This window comes from Geospiza fortis, unplaced genomic scaffold (genome assembly GCF_000277835.1).
Source record: "Geospiza fortis unplaced genomic scaffold, GeoFor_1.0 scaffold85, whole genome shotgun sequence".
NCBI lineage: Eukaryota > Metazoa > Chordata > Aves > Passeriformes > Thraupidae > Geospiza > Geospiza fortis.
The window spans coordinates 3,009,007-3,016,429 of record NW_005054358.1 but is presented as its reverse complement, the minus strand read 5'-3'; the positions used below and the strand labels follow the sequence as shown (position 1 = coordinate 3,016,429).

The 7,423-nt window shown below is 44.5% G+C and overlaps 1 protein-coding gene across 7 annotated transcripts in view; it reads left to right on the top strand.

Annotated features, from left to right (window-relative positions):
* Window positions 1–338: 338 nt before the first annotated feature.
* Window positions 339–7,423, top strand: part of TNC (tenascin C) — a 75,506-nt gene continuing 68,421 nt past the window's right edge. For 2 of the 7 annotated variants that reach the window (XM_031059206.1, XM_031059205.1), the window contains exon 1: window positions 346–562. The gene's annotated coding sequence lies outside the window, so the exon portion shown is untranslated. Of the gene's footprint in view, window positions 563–7,423 lie in introns of all 7 variants that reach the window. The other 5 variants (XM_031059203.1, XM_031059204.1, XM_014308141.2 and 2 more) reach the window with 5 other exon arrangements.

Here is a 7,423-nt window from a genome sequence, read left to right as displayed (position 1 = left end):
GCTTGCTACTATTTCACAACGTTCAAATAACGGGGGAGAGGGGATTAAAACTCCCGATAAAGCACTCTGCTGATGCGGTAGGGAAAATATTCTGCTTTCTGAGTCATTTGCCCTGAGCTGACTTTCTTTTTGAATGGTTCAGGGGGTTTCCTTCTTTAGCCATAAATTTCATGCAAATTCTTTTTTTGTGCGTGTGTGTGTGTGCCTGTGGATGACAGCGTGAGTGTGTGAGTGTGTGCGCGCCAGAGAGAGAGAGAGGCTGTTCCTTTAAAGCAAAACTGAAAAAAAAATGCCTTCAGGCATCCTATTACAGTGGAACGAGCCAAGGATCAGGATTTGCAGCTCAGCTATATAAACCCAGCAGAATCTGGCTGCTCTGACCAGTTTGCCTTGCTGTCAAAGCTCTCTGCCTTGCGCTCGCACACGGCACCGGACAACGCAACTTCGCCGACTTTTGACAGGACGGCAACAAAAGTCAGGAGAGCCCAGCTGGCTTTGAACAGAGTATTTATTTCATGGAGGCTGCTCACAGCGGGATCTAAGCTCTGGCAGAGTCTCTAAGGTAAGTCTGCTTCCTCCCTGAATGAAAAAGTCCTCTCACACACGAGTTTGCGGTGACCCCGTGCTCTGGCATCGCCCTGGTGGCTCTGGCTGCCTGGTCAATGGGCAGGGATGCTGTTAGGGACTCATTTGGGATTGGAGCATGCCTGTCCCAAAATCTATCTGCATTGTCCTGTGCAGTAATGTCAGAAATGTCTCAACGGGCAGGGATGCTGTTAGGGAATCATTTGGGATCGGAGCATGCCTGCCTCAAAGTCTGCATTGTCCAGGGCAGTAATGTCAGAAATGTCTCAATGACATCCACCCAACCCAATGAATGAATGGAGCAGGAGCCGGCTGGGTGCTGGACATCCTCACAGAGCCCAGATTGACAGGCAGGGCAGGAAAGCAGATTTGGGATTTCCTCTTGGCTCCTGGCATGCTATAAATGTTTCCCCCAGCCTCACCTCCCAAACCAGACTAAATCCACTCACAAGTTTTAACCCTCCCAAGCACAACTCCTCTTGTGCTCCTGTCTGTGACCTGATGAGAGCTGGGCCCTTCCTGCTGGTCATTTGCTGTCCCCACACTTTTTTTCTTTGCACCAAAGCCTTTGTCACCTTCCTCCCCGCCCCCACTGGGCTCCAGTTTCTTTTAAAAGTCCTGTAATATTAGCCTGCAGTGGGGAGCACAGCACAAAGGAAGATTCAACTGGTATTTTATTACCCCTGCTTTGCTGGGTGGGTTCTGGGAGTGGGAGGGTGAAATTCTCCATCCTCATGGAAAAACAGAGGCACTTGCTCCATGTCTCAGCTCCTTGCTCCCTGGTGCACTGAGATTTTCTGCATGACTGTGTCTGCACTTACCAGCGAGGCTCAAATTGGCTTAAAAAGGAGAAGCTGGCTGGGAGAAGGTGAACACACTTAGATTCATTTAGGAGCTAAACTCACTCACTCAAGACTTTGTGTTACATCACCTTTGCAGAGTTTTCCCTGCCTGGTTTTCTGTCTGGCTACCAGGACAGAGAAGTTTTTGGCAGTTAATCTAAACTTCTGAAAAGTCTGTCTCATACTATGGAAAGGAATGTTTGGATTGAAATGATGGTGATGTGTTGTGTTGCACAGTGGAAATCTAAAATTAAAAAGCAAACTGAAAACATTTATAAAAGTTTTTCTTCATGACAAAACAGAAAACAATGAGGTGGATGTGATTCTATGGTCTGGGTAAAAGCCTTGCTGTCCAGCTCTCGGGTTTGGTTTTCTCTGCTGGTTTAATTTTTTAAGATCATATTAAATATTGTGAATTCTTTATACACACTTTCTGATTTATGTTCCATGTGGGGGTTGTTTTATTGTGCTGGGTTTGTGCATTTCCCTTTTAAAGCTGTGAAATCATGGAATGGTTTGGGTTGGATGGGACCTGGGAGATCATCCAGCTCCAGCCATGGGCAGGGACACCTTCCACTAGACCAGGTTGCTCAATTTAGGGGTGCTGGAGTCCAAAAATGAGGTGGAAAATGGGGATTAGGGACCATCCTTTGAATCCTAGGGAAACTTGCAGAAATGCGATGGCTTTTGGATTGTTGGGAACACAGGGACAAATTGAATCTGAAGAAGTTTGACCAGATGAAAGTGTTTAGCCAAGAGAAGATAACTGATCTGCCTGCAGCCCAGCTTTCCTGGCAGGGAATTTGGGGAGCAGCTGGAAGAGCTGTCAGGGTGCTCCCAGTGCAGGTCCTGTCCCGTGCCCAGGGGAGGATTTGCCCCTGAACTGAGCAGAGAGGTGGGACAGGAGTGACAAGGGCTGTGCCTCCCATCACTGACCCAGTCACACTCTCCCAAATACCAAACCTGCATTCACTTCCCATATTTTTTGCTCATTAATTTTATCCTGTGGCTCCTTTCAGCCCAGAAAAATTTCTTTACAAGTCCCAGCCCTTAATCCTGTCACTAGAGTTACTTTATCAGTGTTTCCAGAGCCCTAGAAGAGGCAAAGGATCTGCTGCAAAGCCCCCAGCCTGCAGATGAGAATGTCAGGTCTCGTCTGGAGAGAAAGCAGAAATTCTGCTACAGAAATCACTGATGGTGGTCATGGGCACATGGAAAAGACAAACAACCAGACCCAAATCTCCTGTTGAAATAGTGATGCTTAATGGTATTAGAAGTTACTGGGAAATCCCTAAGCACAGGCTAAAATGTGCTCCACAGATTCTGAGTAACTGTTAGCTGGAGATTTTTGAAAGCCATTCTCTTTTATTATCCCAGCTCTTTAAAACTGAATCATTTCTCCTCAGTATTCACTCAAACTTAACTATCATGTTGCTCTAACATAATTTCTAAAGGTGTTTGACATTCAGCTTTTTTTCATATTAGTGCTTTTTATAAAATATCTAAAAAAAGCCAAAGACTATTCATGGGTGAAGACGTTCTGACTTGCTATAAAGAGACTGTCAAAGTTTGTTCTTGAGTATTGTCTCACTTTTTTGATAAGAAAATGAGATTAAATGGCAGGGTCTGTGCCTTTTGGGACTCTCACCCTTTTCAAGAGTCAGGCAGAACTAAAAAGCAGAAGTGTCTTTGAAACAGTGATGCTGCTTTGGAGCCAGAGCTTTAACCCTTTCATCCCTCCTGGCAAAACCATTTGGAAAACCAGCTTGGCCAGTTCTGTGCTGCTTTCCTGGTACAACACCACAGTGCCTCTGTCTACCCATCCTTGTAGGATGTGCCTAAAGGTTTAAGTGGTGCTGATGGCATTTAATTGTCCTGGGTTGGACAATGGGTGTCTGGTGGAAGTGGATGTGAGGGAGAAAGAGTTTCCATCCAGTCCTGCATCACTTAGAGAGCCCTGGTATCTCTGGAGGAATATCACCTTTGGAAGGAAGATTAATGCAGAGAGTGGTGTCTGCTTGGTTATCAGCTGCACATCCACCTGTCCTACCTCTGTGCCACAAGAAATCCACAGTGCTTAAATAATTACTCTCACTTGAAGCCTGTGACTCGATAAATTCCTCCTTGGCCTCGTGCCATCACAGTCTGCTAAGCTGAAGGGCCACAGACAGTTTTAAGGTCTAGTGGCTCATAAAACTCCAGCTTAGGAGTGGATGATTTACATCCCCGGAAAGTTCAAAATCTCAGCTTTCCAATAATAAAAGGAATTTGTTTTGAACTGTGTCAGTTTGAGATGCAAGGCTTTGAAACTGGGCTCTGATTTACCAACGTGTGCTTTCTCAGGCTTAATTACTGGGGTGAGTTTAGCACACCCTGCTCAAAGACTGAGCTCTGATCTAACCCTGTGGTTATAAACTGCAGACGTCTGAAACTACTGTAAAATGTAATAGCTGCTCTTAGTGGTTTTCAGGAAGCTGCTGAAGTCATATTGCAGAAAAAATCATTGTTGCTGAAGTGGGAAACTAAGGAAGACAGCAATCTAAGTGAAATAAGTTAATATTTTGTCACCTACCAGGCTCAGAAATCTTCAAAACTGCAAGCAATTATAGGATTAGTAACTAATGAGTTCTGGACAGGAAACAGCATAACCTGAGGTCATGAGCTCAAAATTAGGAATGTGTACAGATTGCTTATGAGTTTTTAAGATGCAATTTAGTTCATTAAACTGCTTGTATTAAAGAGTTTATCCATGTCTTTCCTTGGTTGATGTTGTAATTATTGGTCCAGCATTTTAGAGCCTCACTGCCTTAGGAATGAAGAGGTTTAATAAATTATGCTCTCTGCCACAAAGAAGCTGCAATTCCTATTATTAGCTATTCCCCAAAAGATTCTTTGTATAGTTAAGAGAAAAAGGAAATAAGAAGGCAGTTCTTTGAGGAAGAGGACTGCTGGAAAGCAGAGAAATGAAGAACCCTGAGGGACAATCTTGAGTGGTCGCAGTTTCCACCGAGCTCAGGGTTTCTACAAGTGTGAAACCTCGGTGCTCACTGTCCACTCGTGTGTCTGACCCTCTGGCCAGTCAGAGCTGGAGTTAAAAGCTTCCCACATGTGGGAAAAGTTAGAGACTGGGCATGGTTCCAGCCCCTGAAATCCCTGAGTGCATGATGTAACCCCACGGTGCGGAATGGGCAGACTGGAGGAGGAGTCAGTGGGATCCTGCCTGACAAGAGGTGGCTCTGGAGCCTGCAGGAAGTGTCTGGGCATTGAAGAGAGGAATGGATGGGGATCCTTTGCTAAAAGGAAAAATTTTGAATAATTTTGTGTCACTTTTTAGCATCGAATGAATGATAGACGTGCCCTTATGACTAGAATTGTCCTAATGTAAGATTTTCCTGTATTTCTAAATGCATCATTTCTCTCTCCTATATGCTGCCTGTCCTGTTGCTGACCAAATAACATCAAAAACCTCCACCTATAACTTCAGAGAGCATATCCAGATGTAGAATTTGAATAATACTTATTAATATAAATCCTACCTCCCAACACACCCCTCCTAAACAAATGTGAGATTTGGCTGTGGATTCAGTGGGAAATAACTCCCCATTTATGTCCTTGTTCGCCTTATGCACGAGCCAATCACCCAAGACAAATCCACCCTGAGCTGATCTCGTCGCAAGAAATTTCTCCAAGCTCCCATCCTTAATTGTCTGCAGTTTCAATTAAACCAAGGTGGGCTGGTGCCAAGTTTTCAGCACTTCCAAGGGGAGAGCCCCGGTGCCCGAATAGGCAGTGGCATTTTGTATTCTTTGGGGAGCGGAGGGCAACGTTGCCAAGTTTGCATTCAGTCATCCATCACATATTAGCCCACTGGAGGTCCATTCTTCCCAAGCAATGGGGGAGCTCTGCTTCCTACTTTGAACGATTACTCCCACAGAAAGGCCTTTCCCCAAACCCAGCAGAGAAAGGAAGCTTTTCTTCGATTCATACAAGCGCTCCCTTTCCAAACTCCCCACAAAAATGATATTGTTTCATGCTCAGAAAAACATATTCTCTTCAGCAACTGAGGAGAAAGTGCAGGGTGGTAGGACAGAAACCTTAAATACAGATTTTTTTTCCTAAAGTGCTTGCTTCAATCCTGGACTCAACAAAGGTTTATTGTGGTGGCTGTCTCTTCCCATGGCAGGCAGGAGCATTGACTATGTGTGGATAGATATTGGCCAGGAGCCTCCCAGGAGGCTGAAACTGAGAGCCTGGGGAAATTCCATTATAATGATTTTGGCTTTAACTCGTGCGCCAGAACTTGCTAAGCTCATAAGCCTAAAATTGCAAATGCTAATTTTGTCATGGAATTAGGATATTTACCAGAATATTAATCTAAGCAGTCTTGATTCTTCTTTAAATTTATCTTCTTTTCCACCATGCTGGCAGCACAAAGCAAAAAGGGAGCATAAATTGCTTCTTATACATGAAAATCAAACAGTGAGATCCTTTCCCTATGTGCCCAGCAGATCTGGCTAAAGAGTTATTTCCACCATTAAGGAAAGGCTGGAAAAGGGCTAAAAAAAGCTTTATTTCCAAGACATAAGTTCACTTTTCCTCGCCAAGAAATCAAAAGACGTGGAAAGAGGCAGTTTGGGGTTTTTGTCAGGCACAGGATGCAGGTGAGAGAGGCTGAGGACTCTGGGGACAGTGGTTTTGTGCCTCTTTGCTGTGATGAAAAGCCTTTATTTGGACAGGAAAGGGTCACTCGCAGTGTGTGCTGAGCACTTCAGCACCAGCCCTTGGTGGTTACCTCCCTCCTCAGGATTTCATCTTGTCAGGAGCTGTTTGCTGGCCTCTCAAAAGGAGCTCAGTGCCCACTCTGCACTGGCTCTTTGTCTCTCGTGGTTCCTTTGGAAGGCCAGCCTCTTTTGGGTATGCTGAATCCTCCTAAATAGCTTCTCTGTGCTGTGGGACAAAGGTCTATGCCAAGAAAGATATAAAGGTAGCTTGTGATCTGCAGGCAGCCCATTCCTCTTGGCCAGAGCCAGTGTAATGCATATTTTCCCTTTGCTTGTGGCTTGTACTTCCCTCCTGCATTGCTTGTAGCACAGTAATTCAGGGCTGACTCCTGATGAATGCTGCACACTGTGGGCCACAAGGCACTGGAGAACAGGATACATATGAAGGGAAAGTTCTCAGATCATTTTTCTTACTGAAGGATTTTGGCGACATAAACAGTTTCCAGGAAAAAAAACAAAACAAAACAAAACAAAAACCCTCTGGCATTTCCCATGGTGAGGGCTCCTTATGAATGTCCTATCTATTTTTCCAGTTTGGTGGCCAAGTGGAGTGTTTAGAGGAGGATATACCACCTACAAGCCAGGGAATTTATATTTCCACTGCCAAGTGTTAATTATGATGTCGACTTAGCCACTTTACAGGTTAGCAAGTCAATCAAATGGAGCCAGCACTCCAAGTGCTGCAGCTCCAGGCTTGATGGAAAGCCTGCAGCACCCAGAGAGTGCCATTCTCAAACACATCAGCATTACTTGTGGCTTTATTTGTCATTCTCTGGCTGTTACCTCATATATTGTTTATTTGCCTTAGCAAGAGCAAAATAAATCGTAAGGTTACCAAAACCCACAGAGAAAGATACCAGAGAACTGGAGAAAAATCTGCAACGGGTGCAGCTCATTCTCTTACATCAACTGAAGGTCCATGCATTGGGATTTGCCAGGGTTGCTGCCAGAAACAAGGAAATTCAGTTTATTACCACCAGCCATGCGGCAGGGAAGCCTTTTTGGTTGTTCTGATGCCTGGCCTAGAACAATTCCAGGGATGGGGAATCCCCAGCCTCTCTGTGTTATTTATGCCCTATATAACCTGTAATCCTGTAATGAAATGAAAAAAGGAGGTCCTCAATTTAAGTAAAAATTGAATTAATTAATTCAACTAAAATTAAATTAATTAACTAAAAATTGAGTTTTTGGTGTCAAGCTCCACCTGGGAGAAAG